This window comes from Pleurodeles waltl, chromosome 6 (genome assembly GCF_031143425.1).
Source record: "Pleurodeles waltl isolate 20211129_DDA chromosome 6, aPleWal1.hap1.20221129, whole genome shotgun sequence".
In the NCBI taxonomy this organism is placed as follows: Eukaryota; Metazoa; Chordata; class Amphibia; order Caudata; family Salamandridae; genus Pleurodeles; species Pleurodeles waltl.
Genome location: NC_090445.1, coordinates 1027535263 through 1027554131, shown reverse-complemented (window position 1 = coordinate 1027554131; position 18869 = coordinate 1027535263).

Sequence of the window (18869 nt, the reverse complement as noted above, 5' to 3'; positions counted from 1 at the left end):
GTAGGCCACCGCCAGGATCGGGGACATCAGGGGGGTCAAAGTCCGACTGGCACCCCTCCCACGTTGGGAGGCCATCCCCAGCTGAGCCTCCGCCGTCTTCCTGCTCCAGCGGCTGATGTCCTCCCATCTCTTCCGGCAGTGGGTGCCCCGTCTGCGGTGGACCCCCAGTGTCCGGACGTCCTTGGCGATGGCACGCCAAATATCTACCTTCTGGTGGGCACTGACCTATATGAAAAGTACGGAGGGAGAAGAGAAGTCATTACCTTCTGCACCGTCAATGTGAGTGGCCCCCATCCCTACCCTTGCCATGTGGCACATGCAATCACCGTCGTTTCATGCACGCCTCAATCTCCCCCCCTCCTCTCCCCCCCCCAACTTTCATCCACCCCACTCCACACAGGCATAGCCCATACAGCATGCTCCCAGTATATTTACCTGTTTGTCTGGAGGACCGTAGAGTTGCGCGTACTGGGGGAGGACCCCATCCACTAGCTTCTCCAATTCCTCAGTGGTGAAGGCGGGGGCCCTTTCCCCAGTCGCTTGAGCCATTGTCTCTTCCAGACCGAGGTCACAGCAGCACTTGCAGTGTAGGTCCTCTCCTGTCGAAGATCAGGTATAGAGTGATTAAGCAGATAGAAAATGGGGGTCACATCCGTGGCGGTGCGTACCGCGACCGCCGGCGCACATCGTCATTGGCTCCTGGGACCCATAGGGTTCTATGTTAACCAATGCAGCATTGCGCCGCGGTCTTCGACCGCCTACCGCCACGGTGTACGACGCCAGCGCAGTTACCTCACATCCCATTGTCACACTTCACAGGTCAGGCAGCTGCCATTTCAGGGGCCCACATGCCTTAATATTTTAACTGCGTCACACATACCTAGGCCTTGCCTCAAAACTCATACAAGCCATTCTATGGATTAAGAATCGTGTTCTGTGCAAGCTGTAGTTACGTACCTCTGGGATGTTTGATTCTGTGCTCGCTGTTGTCCTTCATAGGCCCCGTCCGCTGGGACATGTGAGGAGATGACGGCATCCTCCGGTGTACAGATCTCTGGTGGACCTGTCGACAATGGAAGAAAGACATGTCATACTGACCTACAGGCTTGACTGTGCCACAATCCTGGAACTGTGTGCCCAGCTGGACCCAGACCTGATGTCACCTATCCGCCAACCCACAGGAATCCCCCCTCAAGTGCAGGTGCTGTCAGTGCTCCATTTCCTAGCAAGTGGGTCCTTTCAAACAACAGTGGCCATATCATCAGGTATGTCCCAGGCTATTTTTTCCAAGGTGTTGTCCAGAGTGTTGACTGCCCTGCTGAGACACATGCGGAGCTACATCGTTTTCCCTGAGGTGCGGGATTTGCCTACAGTGAAGGGTGATTTCTATGCCCTTCGACATATCCCCAACATCATAGGTGCCATTGATGGGACCCATGTGGCTTTGGTCCCCCACCACAGGAGTGAACAGGTGTATAGAAACTGGAGGAGTTATCATTCGATGAATGCCCAGATGGTGTGTTTGGCAGACCAGTACATCTCCCATGTTAATGCCAAGTTCCCTGGCTCAGTGCATGACGCGTACATCATGCGGAATAGCAGCATCCCCTACGTGATGGAGCAACTCCAGAGGCACCGTGTGTGGCTAATTGGTGACTCTGGATACCCCAACCTGTCATGGCTACTGACCCCAGTGAGGAATCCCAGGAGGGCAGAGGAACGCTACAATGAGGCCCATGGGCGAACTAGGAGGGTGATCGAGCGGACCTTCGGCCTCCTGAAGGCCAGGTTCCGCTGCCTCCATATGACAGGTGGATCCCTATTCTACTCACCAAAGAAGGTGTGCCAGATCATCGTGGCCTGCTGCATGCTTCACAACCTGGCTTTGCGTCGCCAGGTGCCTTTTCTGCAGGAGGATGGTCCAGATGGTGGTGTTGTAGCAGCTGTGGAGCCTGTGGAGAGTGAAGAGGAGGAAGCAGAAGAGGGCGACACAGACAACAGGAACACAGTTACACAGCAGTATTTCCAATGACAGACAGGAACGAATACATTGCTGCCTACTACATGTACTTAACCACTACTACCTCTCTCCTGTCTGTTGTTTTCACACAGTGTATGGTAACTGAGTTGTCACTTTCCTTTGCGATTTCAGAAATGTGGCCCCCAGTGTGTGACATCTGCTTTGTTTACCCATGGACTACAGCTGTGTGACATTGGTATGTTGGCATCACAATGTAAATAAGCATTTTGGCACAGTAATGTCTGATACATTTGTTCAAAATCACAGCCAGACTCCTGAGTTTTTTTTGCAATATCTGTGTTTATTTGAGTGCTCTATATTGTGGGGTGGTTGCAAATTGGTGAGGGGGGATGGTGGAGGAATGTCCATGGCAGAGTCCAGACTATTGGGATCACAGGTGCATTGTCCAGATGCCTGTGGAAAGTGGAGCTGGGGCAGTTTAAGGATGGACAGGGTGACAATGTGGGACAGTGGGATGACAATCAGGGTGGTATCCTTTGCTGGTGGTGGTCTTGGCATCTTACTCTGTCTTCTTCCTGGATCTCAGGGACCGCTTGCGGGGTGGTTCTCCTTCTGCAGGGGGTGGGGTGTTGGTGGCCTGTTGGTCCTGTGGCGGGGCCTCCTGTCCACTAGCGCCGGCGGTGATGGTAGGCAGTTCTTGGTCCATGCTAGTGTCAGGGGCCCTTTGTGGTGCCACGGTGGGCTGCAATGAGGTGGCTATCACATTCAGCACCCCTACGATGGTGCCCAGGGCGGAACTGATGGTTCTTAGTTCCTCCCTGAACCCCAAATACTGTTCCTCCTGCAGGCGCTGGGTCTCCTGACACCTGGCCAGTACCGTCGCCATCGTCTCCTGGGAGCGGTAGTATGCTCCCATGATGGTGGTGAGGGCCTCGTGGAGAGTGGGTTCCCTGGGCCTGTCCCCCCCCCTGTCGCACAGCAGCCCTCCCAGTTGCCCTGTTTCCCTGGGCCTCTGTCCCCTGGACCGTGTGCCCACTGCCACTGCCCCCAGGTCCCAGTTGTTGTTGGGGTGGTGGGTTAACCTGGGTGCCCTGTAGTGGTGGACACACCGCTGCTTGACGTGTCCTGGGGACAGAGGTATGGGCCCGCTGGGTGGGTGCTGTGCTGGTGTTCCCAGAGGGGGGAAGGTCTGCTGTGGCCTGTGGCTGTTTGAGGGGAACCGACTGTCCTGAGGTCCCCGATGGGCCGGTCTGGCCATCTTGATCCAGGTCGACAGAGCTGCTGTCATTGCTGTGGGCCTCTTCTGGGGGTGGGGTGGACATTTGTGGACCCTCCTGCGTGGTGACGTTGCGTTGGGGTCCTGCAGGGGTATAAAGGCATGATTATTGCATCTGTGTGTGCCATGGTGTGCAATGGGTGGCTGCCCGTGTCCCCAAGTGCTTGCATTCCTGTGTGGGGGCTTTTGTGATGGGGCTTTGGGGGGGGGGGATGGGTATGTGCAGTGGGCATGCTTTGGTGATGGGTGTCCATGCTTTGTGGTCGCATGCAGGGCTTGGTGTTGGGATGGGTGGGTTGTGATGGTGAGACATTTGCAAGGAGTAGGAGTGATGGGGGTGAGTGTGAGGGTGGGGGTATGTATTGGCATGCAGGTGGGGTGGGGGGATGAAGTAGTAAAGATGTGACTTACCAGAGTCCATTCCTCCAGATACTCCGCCGAGGCCCTCAGGATACAGGATCGCCAAGACCTGCTCCTCCCATGTTGTAAATTCTGGGTGAGGAGGTGGGGGTCCGCCGCCAGTCCTCTGCATTGCAATGCGGTGTCTGGATACCACAGAATGCACCTTCCCCGTAGGTCGTTCCACCTCTTCCTGATGTCATCCCGATTTCTTGGGTGCTGTCCCACAGCGTTGACCCTGTCCACTATTCTGCTCCATAGCTCCATCTTCCTGGCAATGGATGTCTGCTGGACCTGTGATCCGAATAGCTGTGGCTCTACCCGGATGATTTCCTCCACCATGACCCTGAGTTTCTCCTCCGAAAACCTGGGGTGTCTTTGCGGAGCCATGGGGTGGTGTGGGTGATGTGTGGGGTGGTGTGTGTTGTGATGTGTGGGGTGATATTTAGTGGTGTGTTGTGTGTGGTGCGTGGAAGTAATGTGGGTGATGGTAATGTGTGCCTGTCGTTGCTAGTTTGTAGATGGTGGTGTCTCTCTCTGTGCCTCGTTCCTAATTTTTGGTTGTAGGGGTTTGTGTGTGATGTGGGTGTGTGTTTTATATTTAATTGGGTGTGTGGGAGTGGTGTGTGTATGTGTATCAGGTGTGTGTATTTCGATTTGTCCAATGTGGCTGTATTTTGTAGGTTTGTGTGTATTCTGAGCGTACCGCCAATGGAATACCGCGTTTGAAAGACCGCCGCGTGGATTCGTGTGTCGTGATAGTGTGGGCATATTTCTGTTGGCGTGACGGTGTCGGTTTTGTTTTCGCCAGTTTATCGCTGACCTTTGGTGTGGCGGACTTCTGTGGGTGTCGCTATTTTGGCGGTTTCCGTGTTGTGGGTCAGAATGACTGTGGCGGTTTACCGCGGCCGCGGCGGTATGGTGGCGGTCTTCTGACAGCGGTAAGAGGCTTTTACCGCCGATGTTGGAATGACCACCCTTGTTTAGTAGAATTTTATGAATTTTATTCCCTATTAATTACAATCTAACAGCAAATGCGTTAATCTCAACACCAAGAAACATAATAGCATAGTCACAATATGGCAACTTTGATTAGCTTTCATGTAAGCAAGAATCACAAACATCAGAACATAACACGGCGTGGACATAGATCAATTTTAGCAGAGTGTCAATAACACATCAGTTTCAACAAAGCATAGTTTCGGTCGTTTGTCTATTTGCGTCAGTTTGATGAACACCTGTCCTAACCACTGATTAGCATTCGCTTGTTGGGCTTCATGCAAAACAATTTAGAACTCTAATTTGGAAAACATCTAGCTAAGGTCTCTGTCAAAAGCAAGCAGTTGGTACCTAGAAAGGAAAAGCAAACAGACAAATCACAAATGCATTGTCATAATTACCCTACAAGGATTAGGTCAGCGCACAGGTTCAGTCTTCGTCTTCAGGACATCAGTCAAATCGCCATCAGTCAGAACTCAGCTCTGGGGCAAAAAGGCACTTTCCTCATAAGGAGGTAAAGTGTAAATAGGCAGTCTAAGGGTGAGGATGGTTTTAATAAAATCTCAAGTCACCAAACAGAGTGACCGAGTTTCGGGATAAAATCAATAGCATTCCCTACCTAATTCTTCTGACTTCCCATGACATGGGTTTTTATCCCTTTTTCGTAGTACATTCCCCCAAAATTCTATTGGACATTTGCTATACCCCGCTATCTTTAACCTATCGTATAACACATTAGGTAATCCTAATCTTTACCCCATATTGTTTTACAAGTTTTTGATGGTGACACATCCGGTGTGACTTCAGCCCTTGGTAATTCTTTGCACATCTTTTGGTCAGCAATTCCATTGTCTTCACCGGTTTGAATGACCTTGTACATTACATTAATCTACACTGTTTCAATTCATTTATAACACTTAGGGGGTTATTCCAACTTTGGAGGAGGTGTTAATCCGTCCCAAATGTGACGGATATACCACCAGCCGTATTACGAATTCCATAGGATATAATTGACTTGTAATATGGCTGGTGGTAAATCCGTCACTTTACCGTCACTTTTGGGACGGATTAACACCTCCTCCAAAGTTGTAATAACCCCCTTAGTCTGTGGACGAGGGGAGAGGGTGAGAACGGATCTTAACATGGTTACATTCATCTTGCAAAAAGAACTTGCAGGGTCATATACCCTGTGAGTCAGCACACTGAAAAATAGAAAAATGCATTTAATATGAGAGCCAAGCAGCTAAGCTGCAGCTCATGCTAACTTAAGGCCTATGAGGGTTTCAATACAGATTTAATAACGCAAATGTTAGTATAAGTTAATTTGAACGTAACATAAACATTTTGATCATCATTATTAGTTTGCGTATACATTGGTGGCCACTCTTCGTGGTCACAATTCAAGCGCACGTTTAAGCAAAATTGCTATTATTATAGTTTTCTATGCGGCAGTATCACACCTTCATTCATAATCATTTCATGTTAATATAGATTATATAGGCTACGCTCTCTCACACCTATGAGTCCATTAAATGACAGGGTACCAATAACATTATCATGTATAACCTTGAGCAAAGCACAAAGTGAAATGGTTGTGCTAAGAAATGAAAACAATTCCTAAGCAGAGCAAACAACGGATAAAAGAATAAAAACATCACCACAAAATGAAGCTTCTGCTAAAATAATTAAATGAATTATTTTCTAGGCTGAAGGACACAAGTTGCAGGGCTATGGCTAAAATAACGTGCCCATAAAATGGTGCTAAAATAACCTCACAAAGGAAGTTGCTGGTCAAGAAAGCATCCTTTTTGGAATCTGGTATGAATCCATTCAGTATTTTTTCAGATATTATTGAAAAAACAATTGTGTATATCTTGGTACGTGCATACTTTGTGACTATTTTAGAACAAATTACGCATATGTGCACAAACAGGAATGCCATGATTGGCTGGCCTCAATCTGAGCAGAAAATTGTGGCCTCCATTTTAAGGAAGGGGACATGGTCCCCGAGGCTTAATCTAAACATGGGTTTTTGTGGGACATCTTGTGTGTACAACACATAAAAAAATGTTTTTTATGTCCATGTGTGATATTCACTAATGTGTCATGATGCTCAGTGCAGCCCCGCAAAACTCAGTCTGTAAAACTCCTCAGTTTCACAGCTAAACGAGACTTGATACCATTAGTCAAGCTAAGCATGAGTGCCAGGGTTAGCAGTGGTCGAAGTGAGTAGGATCAGAGAGGCATCATATGCCCTACAGTATCACAAAAAGCTTCAGGGAACTCGGACATAATACTTCATACAAAGGAGCCATGTTGTTCCACCAGTAATAATTGTTCTGCAGTGTTGGGGTCCAGTTTTATGCCTAGGGCCTTTTGGTCGATTCTCTCCAAAACTGAGGGACCTAGCTCTGCAACGTACAATTTACTACTGGCTATTCTATTTTCAAATTTAAAGGATATCAACTTGTACCCTCTAATAAAAATAGATTCCGCCGTAAAATCTTCTGGGTGAATGTCTGATGGTAATAGGTGTGACCTAAAGTGTTAACAAATTTTTCTTACTACAAATTCTTATTATTAATTATATAGAGCGACCCAGAATCTGCTACAATATTCACATTTAAAAGTTTATTTCATAAAGGGGCTTGTTCCTAGAACAAGAATTGACATTTGCTACTTCAGTCAATACAAAGAGCACAATCATGTGATACTTCATCGTCATTAGACCCAGACTCTGAGTCTTCATTCACATGTTTAATCCTAACAGCACACATTTTTTTCTGGACACTCTGGCATAATGGCCTTTATTGCCACAATAGGAACATTTCTGCTTGGCAGCTGGGTACTTTTTGTTGTAAGCAAGCTGTTCAGTGCTACCACTGCATTATCACTCCCTTGTTGGCAATCTACCACGTTTAGGCCCTCATTACAACTTCGGCAGTCTTTGAAAAAGACCGCTGAAGCTGCTTCAGTCAACAGACCGCATATTAGGACACCTGAAAGAACTTCTGCCTGTTTGGGGGTGTGAATGATTATGGAGGGGGGTGCATGTGTATGAGTGGGAGTGGGGGTGTGTGTATGTCAGTGTGAAAGTGGGTGGGGGTGTTTGTATGGATACACTCCAGTGTACTCTATTCCAAGGTATGCCACTGCACTACATGCCACTCCCCTGTATGCCACTCCACTGCATGTTATTACACTCTATGCCATTCCACACTTACCCGACTCTACTCTACACCACTCCACTCCACTCCATGCCACACTATTCCACATTCTTTCCTTGTATACTACTCCACTTCCCTTTATGCTATTCCCCTGTATGCCACTCCACTATACTCCACTCCGATGTTTGCTAATCCACTCTACACTATTACACTTCTATGCCACTCCACAGTAGACTGTCACATTGTACGCCACTACAGTATATCCCACTACACTCTAACCCGCTCCACTCTACAACACTCCATTCTAAGCCACTCCACTGTATACCACTCCACTCTATGCTACTCCAGTCTACACTATTCCGCTATAAGCGACTACCCTGTACCTCACTCCACTCTTCACCACTCCTTTGTGTTTTTCCACTCTACACCACTCCACTGTACCTCACCTACTTCACACCACTCCACTATAGACTGTTCCAGTGTACACTACTACCCTCTGTGTCACACAACTCTATGCTATTTGACTCTATCCACTCCTTACTGCCCCACTTCACTGTATGCTACTCAACTGTATGCTACTGCACTCTGTGCCACTCTACTGTACACTATGCCAGTCTATGCCACACTGCAGGCTACACCACTCCAGTGTGTGCCATGTCACGGTATGCTACTGTATGCCACTCCACGTTATACTATTTCCCTGTATGCCTCTCCCCTGTACGCCACTCCTCTGTAGGCTAATCCACTCTATGCCACTCCACTCTATGCCATTCGACTCTACTCTACACTATTGTTTACCAGCACACTGCACATCACTCCACTGCACACCACTCAACCCTTTGCCACTCCACTTTAAAGCACCGCACTGTACTTTATTTCACCCCACGCCATTGCAGTCAACACCACTCCGCTGTACACCACTCTACTCAACAACACTGTAGTCTATGCTATTCTAATATGTGTAACTCCAATCTACCCCACTTCCCTCTATGTTATTTCACTCTACGCCACTTCACTATACGCCACTCCACTATACACCACTCCACTGTATACACTGCACTGTACGCCACTCCACTGAACACCACTCCACTGAATGCTGCTCCATTCAATGCCACTAGACTGTACTCTGCTTAACAACACTATACTCCACTCAACAACAGTCTACTCCCCTCCACAGTATTATATAATACTCCACTGTATAGCGCCACAATGTACAAATTTGTCCTCCTGGCAAAACCAGTGTGCAGCACACTGCTTCACTCTATAGCATTTTACAACATTGTATTCCACTCTTGAACACTCTCTGCAACTCCCTCTATGTCGTTCCACCACAGTTCATATAATGTACTCTATGAGACACGAGTCCACTGTACTGCACTGTATGGCACTCCACTATACGCTACTCTGTGCTACTCAACTGCTGACAATCTATCGCATTCCACACTACTATACTGTACCTCACTCTACTCTTCTACACTTTACTCTACTGTATACTACGCCATTCTCCTCTACTCGATTCCACATAATTCTGCTGTAGAACATGTTACTCCACTCTCTGCAATGGCACTCCACTGAACTCCACTCCACTCTATTCCATTGAACAACACTTTACTCCTCTCTATGGCACTGTACAACACTCCACTCTGCATTATCACACTGTACCACACTGTTCCCCCCATGGAAATCCACTCTTCCGGAGTTCACTATACTGTGTGCCACTATACAACTCTACTCTATGGCACTACAATACACTGTACAACCCTCTACTCTTTACTCCAGTCTATACCGCTACACCCCACTGTACAACACACCACTCACAGTACTGTACAAGGCACCATTCAAGTTTATAACACTTTACTTGACTCTAAAGTATACCTATCCACACTAGTGCACTCCATGCCATTGTACTATTCAACATGCCACTGCACTTTATAACAATTTACCCTACTGTACACAACGCCAAACCACTCTTCTGCATTCTACTGTACCCCACTCTACTTTTCCCCACTCCACTGTACAACATTCTACTCTACAACACTTCATTCTAAGCCACTCCACTCTCCACCACTCCACTATGTGCTATTCCACTGTATCCCACTCCACTGTAACATACTCCACTCTACTTGATGCAACTCTACTCCACTCTATAATAGTACATTCTGCGACAGTACACTGTACCACACCCTCCTCCACTCTTCTGTACCACGCTCCACTTAATTATGCTCTCCTCAATGACTGTATACCCCACAATTTGGAAATCAATTTTATTAACAATAAAAAAAAGGAAATCCAGAGAAAAATTTTAAACTGTTGTCATAGTTAGGGCAACTTTGTGTATCCTTTCTATACAAACCAAAAATAAAATACAAAACCATTACAAATTCTAACGTTATAGTTATACCTTAAATGTATACATTATGCACCACCATTAAATTAGCAGAAGTTTATTTATTCTTTAACAACAAACCAAACTTAAACTACATCAAAATCTAACATTGAAAAAATCCCATTACAAATTTAATTTATAGTTTATGCAACACCTTCAAATGAATATAAATCACATACTTCCATACAGAGTCTATTCAACTTGATGTTTTTTTTCTTTGAACATATATATAGAACATGGGAAATTCACTAGTCAGTGCCATTAGAAATGTGACTTAGAACTTTCTGCAAAATCATGGATTCACAGTACTTGTTACATAATTTTCAGCATAACTTGCAGAATTAAAATAAAGATATGTAGCTCAAACGGATTCGAAGTAACTCTGTCTGTGAATATGCAGTATAGGTTGCTCTTTTTGTCACCAGTAAAAAAATTGTTTTATTCTAGATAGTCTTTTTGTCCCAAAATGTCAGCCTTACCATTCATTAAAGCACACACATGTAGCATTACATAAGAGCTTGCCGTAAAGAAAACTTAAACTAAATTCCTGAAAAGAGAAAGTTATAATTTTCATCAGAAAACACAGTTTTATTTCAAAGTATAAACATGCACCAAAAGCTTGTTAGGAGCCCCAAACATGAGCTTACTTTTTAATTAACTTTTCATATGTTTACCTACCACGGGTGAGAAGATCTGCCTTGTGTGCCCATATAGCAACAATTGATGCTAAGCTAAATGTTATATGTAGGGTAGCATTAGTGCCTATCATCATGCCATAAATATCCACAACATGTCAACATATCAACATGGCAAGAATTACTACTATTGTACAAAGGCTGGCAAGAGTGTTGTCTAAACAAATAGGCTGTTTAGTCAATGCTCCATCAGTGTCACTCCTGTCCCTCTGAAAGTCTGATGCTGTAGCACTACCTCTGCAGCACAGCTCTAGACTCTCAGAGTAGAAAGCAAAAAATACGAACTGAATAATTTGCATTGTTAAGAGTCCTAATACTCCGTCATACGTCAATATTATTTTTAGTATTTTTTTAACATTTTGGTTGTTTGTTATTATATTACATCTGGTAGGTTGTTATGCAATGAAAACCAACATTTAGCTCTTAGATATGTTAGATGTATCGGCGGCCCATTTCTAATTACCTTGTGTATTTTTGTGATTCTATGTTGTTTGGAATCCCACATCAGTAATGTTTGTAATGTATCACCAATCTCCGGTTCTTTATCAGTCCCTCCCCATATATTGTTGACTGCCCTGCAGAGAGCTGCATACTCCAAGAACATCGCAACTGGCAAATTATAGGTTGCCTATATTTCAGCTAATGACACAAAGTACCCTGAGTCAAACAACTGCCTGACACATGAGACAGAGGCACTCATCAGCTGTGGTTTGTGTTCTGCTATGCTCACTTTTGCAAATCTTAGTAAATACCACAGCTTGATTTCCGGAGGGAGTGCTCCCGTTTTAATGTGGCTCAGTTATCATCACATTTTTATAAGGCACCTGTATCTAGTCTCATTATACAGAAATAGACCAGTGCTGTTATCTGATTGTTTTTAGAAATTGAGCTTCTGTTTGGCCAGGGAAAGCACCTAAGCCGGGCAGAACCCACCTCTCTAGTCAATGCAAGTAAGTTACACACCAAAGATAACCAGTGCTCACCCCCTTGGTAGTTTGACACAGAGCAGTCAGGCTTAGTTCAAGGCAATGTACGAAGCATTTGTGCAGCACACTTGCATCAATGACACAATAAATACACCACATAAGAGACTCCAAACAGGGTTATATGAGAGTTGATTTATATATTATCTATGTATCTTAGGACTAAAATGACATAAATCTTAAGTACTATGCACATAAAACAATTACTAAAAGCTGGCACTTGTAATCCTGAATAGTACAAAAACCATCAGTGACATACAACACATTATTAGTGGCCATTTAACACATGAAACATAACCCACTAGAAGATACACACACGAAGCATGAGAACGTCATATGTCACCATACGTAGATGAAGGATGACAAACATGCGCATTATGCAAATGCTGACATAGCACAAGTTATCCTGAGAGTGTAGGTATCAAAAATGACATACAAGATGGCATTTTGGGTATACACTGCAGCAACTTGATTAGAGGCAAACTGCATATATCACCAGGTATCATCATAAAAACATTGACCACTAAATCACACCACAAACACCGGGGCTGAATCGCTTAAAATGCAAGGAACATACAGATACAGTGCACCTGTGCTTGTATCACATGTTATGTGGTATTTGCAGTCAACGATGAGCCCCTTGAGATAAATGCAGATACTATCTGTAGGTTATAGTGGTGAGACCTCCCTTGATCCCCGTGTACAGATTTGCCAATGGTCAGATGTCTGTGAGAGCGTGGGACAGGAACCGATGCCCCCAGACAGCACCTTTTGGTGTGGGGATTTATGGGGAAGTCCGGTAGGTACCATCCTCATACTATGCAGTTGCCAGCTCCCCTGATCAAAATGGCATTGCATGCCCCAAGGCACAATCAGGGAGCATGCAGGAGACATCCCCTGGTTCTCTGCTTCCCTGTCTATACTTGGCAACCTCGCACAAGCCTGCTATGGAGGGAGCACAAAGGGGCTTTACCAGAGCCTCGAAGGTCCGACCTCGCTGCCCTTTCACGCGGCTTCTCAGTTCCTCAGCTAACAGAGCTGCTGCACAAACCAGGACAGCAGTGCTTTACTGGGGGCACCTCCAAATTTACCTCCTTGACAAGTGGTAGGACACTGTCACGAGCGAGTGTTCCCAACACAGGCTTCAAGCACAGTGTCCTCTCATCAGCGCAGCAGTGCTCCTACATTTGGTAAAACTCCTCTCTCTCTCACCAAAAAGCACACACTGCTAGTTTGAAGTGCTCACCACACACTCCATTTGCTACTTTGTTTAAGAAGGTGACAGCGGTTCAACACGCTGTCTGTGGGACCTGGATCAATGCTCACCATGCCTTCCTCTTTAATTCAAAGTGTAGTGAGAATTGGAACTCTCACCACATGTTTCTTTTTTTGGCACCATTGGAAAACAAAATGGGGAAATCTCTCTGGATCCTCTTAAAGCCCCAGCTTCCAGATGAACACAAGGTGGGGTGAAGCAGCAACCAGCCCCTGGAGAACACTCAGGAGCACTCTGGGGCAGTATGCAGGCTAGCACACAGAGTCACTTGACACAGTGGCAGTCCCTTCAGCAACCTAGCCGGAAGCAAGTTAGTAAAACAAAGCAAGTAGTCCAAATGGTGGTTACTCCTGGCATCGCAGCAGTCCTCTGGTACACTATGTAGAGCCTCCCAGCCCTGGTTCTAGACATCAGTAGGGGGTAAATCAGCCCTTTGTGTGAGGGTAAGACACAACCTATTGACATGTAAGGTGTGAGCAACCTCTCCCTCTCCCAGCCCAGGAACACTATCCGTATGAAGATGGATGCCTCTCCTGTCACACCGATCCCCTCCTGTGTTGTGGCTGTCTACAAAGTGTGTACAAATTGTAGCTGTCACTCTGCTCTAGACATGGATTGGAGTCAGGCTGCACAGAAACAGAGTTATAAGCACAGAGAAATGTCCACTTTGTAAAAGAGGCATTTCTAAACTAGTATGTAAAATCCAACTACACCAGTAGGCAGGATTGTTCACTACAATTCCCAACATGCCATTGCTACCCATTTCAGATCACAAACTACCACGTTAGCGTATATAGGAGGATTCCTAATGATAATCTATGAGAGGAGCAACACTCACAGTAGTGAAAAACAAAATAGACTGTTTTCCACTTGGGGGACATGCAAGAGATAAACGTATACGTCCCTCCTTTTACATATACAGCACCCTGCCAATAGTACACCTAGGACCGACCTTAGCAGTGAATTAGGTGTAGTACAAGGGTAGTTTAGGCATTGGCATGTAGTTTGAAATGCCAAGTTAAGGTGGCAGTAAACTGCACACACCGGCACTGTAGTGGCATGCCTGAGGCAGGCCTGAAAGGCTACTTCTGTGGGTGGTGCAATCACTGCTACAGGCCCACTAGTAGCATTTAATTTAATTTCCAGGCCCTGGGTAAATGGTATTCCACTTTACAAGGGGCCTACAGGTAAATTAAATATGCTAACCAGTGTAAACCAATCATACCAGATTTTAGGGGAGAGAGCACATGCCCTTTAGCACTGATTAGCAGTGGTAAAGTGGCCAGAGTCATAATGTAAAAAAATAGGGTCAGAAAAATAGGAGGAGGGAGGCTAAATATTTGGGGATACCCGGCGGAAAGGGCTATTTCCAACACAACTCCCCTCCAGCCTAAAGCCAGGGTAGACCTATGAATACCTTGACAGGCTTTGCTGCTTGGGGCAATAGGGCATGGACTTATGCTCACAACTGCGGGGACACATGCCAGTTCTGTGCCTCTCTGAACCCAGTTGGATCCCTCTGTCTATACTCTCATAACCCACTAAGCTAGCCCATGGAGAATCCTTCTTATCACCTGAGGGCCGCCATCTGTGAAGCACCTTCATTTAAATTGTTCACATATGCATCCCAGTAGGCAGACAGTACCACAATGGCCACCAAAGTGACATGGCCCACTCCACTCTTTGGGTCTGACTTCTGTCCCCATCCCAAAATAAACCTCTTTCCCCAGGGACAGCATCCAACAGAGGCCACTGACATCTGTCAGTGTCCTGAGGCTGACCCCAGGCCATCTAGGGATATCTGTCCTCTGTGGCTGTCAAGCACTAACCTGTTCGTCCCACAGTTACAATGCTGACCCAAGTTGTTTGTTCCTAACTTCACCTAGATGTTGCATGCCTCCAACTTACTTGAACATGATCATCACGGGAATGTTCCAGGGGAAAGGGGGCAGATGAGAGAGAGAGTGAGAGAGAAACAAAGACATTGTAGGGCAATATCAGGATGGCTAGCAGTGGTCTACGAAGAGCAGATATCTCCTATGATAAATTGAACATTAGTCAAATAACACTTTTCATGTAACTGATGTACTAAAACTACTCTTTGCCAATTCACATAAACAAGGTCTACCTGTCAGGGTCCCCTTTCCTGCATTTGATGGCTCTCCCTTCTATCTAGGGCTCTTTCAGAAACAATATGGAACCTGTAACCAGATACAATGTTTAGCTCTTTATACTATCTACATGTATTCCCACCTTGTTCCCAAGTCAATATGGTCACACTGGAAGACTTACCTAAAGTGTTCCAGAAATCTTGATGAGACTTCTAAAACACAGTCACACTCACAATCGTAGACATATAACAGGCGATAAAGAATGAAAATCAATATTTAAGTATTTAGATTTCTCAAATATTCAGGGATTAATCAGAGCAGCGTGTTAGTATTGGAAAGAACACAGTTCAGTGTTTTAACCATACTGAGAGCATAGAGTTAATATGCTAAAGCTCACTTTCGTATGTAATTGGTGACATTACTGTTACATCACAGTGAGAATTGAACATGTAAATAAGAAACCTTTGATTCACGTTTTGAAACTAGTGCATGCCAAGCCCTGAGTGTTCTTTATCATAGGCAATGATTAGTATCACAAAAATAGTATGTAAAACTCAACTATAACAAACATGTTCATAGTACATCGTTAAAATGTCAATTGTCCAACTTGCGCTCAAATCTGTACTGTCATTGCAAGCTAACAAAAATTTTGATTATTATTCGGCAGATGGCAAGTATTCAAGTAACCAAGAAAACTGAGAACATGCCCTTCTAGTGAGCGCTGCCCGTCTGAACATCCGAAGCACGTGGAGAGCATTACGGCCTTTTATGATGCTAATCTTCTTGACCTCTTCTAATCTAGGATCCACATCTGCAACGCTGGGCCATGTAACAGATGATCCAGGAACAAGCACGGAGGAGGAGAGAATCACACTCTGTAGCTGAAGACCCGTGACAGCAAGCAATCGCCTCAAGACTGGTGTGGCTTTAAATATCTGCTAAACCTGGTCACAGCCAGTCTGAGTCACCTGGCCACACCCAGTCTGAGTCATGAGACTGCTGTCCCGAGCCACATCCAGTCTGAGTCATGAGGATGCCACAAGCTCAGGCAACAAGTTGACACTAGTCCCGGATTCCTATACGGGTTCTAAAACAAGCATTGGCTCTTGTAAACATTTCTCAAATGCAACAACAATCATTGGCCCATGCAAGGGCAGGTGATTTGCTTACACACTTTACTAAATGCCAGAAGTGGGATCTGAAGTATATTCAGATTTGCAGATCCGACAGTGGCTTCTTCAAACAGGGGGTGGTAACTCATCTGAATCCTATCCTTTCTCCACGCCACTTCCCACCATTTCTGGGGTGGTATTCTGAGACTGGTCCTTTAGCCCAGAGTCTGCACTGTCAGGCTGGACAGGAGCCAGGGATGAGCCTTTCCTCCACCAGCACCTCCTTCTGGGGTTCTGTACCCTCAGTGCTTACTTTGAGCCGTTCGTTTCCGATGCTCAGCACTGGCACTTAGTTGTCAACACCAGCACTTATGACAGTCTGCCACACGGTGATGATGTCAGTCGAATTTAAAGATGAGCAAATGTGAGGAGGCGGAAGGTTTGCCTGGCTGTGTGACACCTTTCTCTCTGCCTTTTGCTAATGTAGAGGACGTCTGTCTTCTTTCTCCATAGGAAGAAGTGAATGGCCACTTTAAATGCAATTACATGGGGAAAGACAAGGCGGAGCCACAGACAGACCCTCTGATGAATAACCTGTAGGAGGCTGGCCTGGCTTACAGTGGGTACCAATGGTACCTTGTGCCAGGACCAGTTATCCCTTATTGGCAGATTAGTAGTGTTCTAGCAGCTTAGGCTGATAGAGGTAGCTATAGCAGAGCAGCTTAGGCTGAACTAGGAGACATGCAAAGCTCCTACTATACCACTTATATCATATAGGTACTGTATCATAAGAAAGACAATGCTCAGAGTTACTAAAAATAAAGGTACTTTATTTTAGTTACAATGTGCCAAAAATATCTCAGAGGATATACTCCCTTGGGAGGTAAGTAAAATACACAAAATATACACACAAACCTAAATCAGGTAAGTAAAACAGTTAGAAAGTAGTGCAAACACTGTAGAATACAGTAGGATGCAATAGGCCTAGGGGCAACACAAACCATATACTAAGAAAGTGGAATGCGAACCACGAATGGACCCATAGGCGAGTGTGGTGTGTAGAGGGTCGCTGGGAGTGTAGGAAAACATTAAGGGTGTCCAAGATACCCTACCCCAAGACCCTGGAAAGTAGGAGTAAAGTACTACTATTTCCCCAGAAACACACTAAAGTCGTGATAGAGGATTTTGCAAAGACCACAACAGGCCACAAGAGGCTGCAAAGCACTGAAGATGGATTCCTGGACCTGAGGACCTGCAAAAGAAGGGGACCAAGTCCAAGAGTGGCGAAAGTGTCCAGGGGGGACAGGAGCCCACTAAACCCCGGATGAAGGTGCAAAAGGGCTGCCTCTGGATGGAAGAAGCTGAAGATTCTGCAACAACGAAAGGTGCTAGGAACTTGTCCTTTGTGCAGAAGATGTCCCACGGAGTGCTGGAGGATGCAGAGTAGTTTCCTTGGCAAAATACTGCAAACAAGCCTTGCTAGCTGCAAGAGTTGCAGTTGAAGAAAAAGGGTGCTGCCCTGGCCCAAGAAGAACCAGGATGTTGCCACTTGGGAGAGGAGACAGAGGGGGCCCTCAGCATCGTAGAGAGCCCATGCACAAGAAGGTAGCACCCGCGGAAGTCATTGAGCATGGGCTCAAGAAGTCTGAACACGGCAGTCATCTCAACCCTGCAAAAGAGGGTCCCATGACACTGGAGAGCAACTCAGGGAGCTGAGCATCGCAGGACAGAGTGCTGGGGACCTAGGCTTGGCTATGCATGCATGAGTTCATGTAAATGTGCACAGAAGCCCTTGTAGCTGCAGTTCACGTGGTGCACAGGATTACTGTCTGGAGAGGGAAGGCAAGGACTTACCTCCTCCACATTTGGACAGTTGGACCACTGGACAATCTGGGTCACTTGGGTCCACCACCTGTGTTCCAGGTGCCATGCTCGTCAGGATGAGAGGGGTCCCAGAGTACAAGTGATGCTGAAGTTTGGTGCCTGCTAAAGCAGGGGGAAGATTCCATCGACCCACAGGAGATGTCTTCATGGCTTCCAGTGCAGGATGAAGGTAGGCAGCCCCCAAAGCACGCACACCAGGAAACAGTCGAGAAAGCCGGCAGGATTAGGTGCTACAATGTCGCTGGTAGTCTTCTTGCTACTTTGTTGTAACTTTGCAGGTGTCTTGGAGCAGTCAGCGGTTGATCCTTGGCAGAAGTCAAAGAGAGAGGTGCAGAGGAACTCTGGTGAATTCTTGCAAGCTGTTATCTGAGGAAAAGCCCACTGGAGAGACCTCAGAGGAGGATTGGCCACCTAGTCAGTTAAGCACCTATTAGGAGGGGTCCCTGACGTCAGAGGCCTCCAGAGTGCCCTCCCACCTCTGGAACAAAGATGGCAGAGGTCTAGGACACACTGGAGGTGCTCTGGGCACCACCCCTGGGTGGTGATGGACAGGGGAGTGGTCACTCCCCTTCCCTTTGCCCAGTTTTGTGCCAGAGCAGG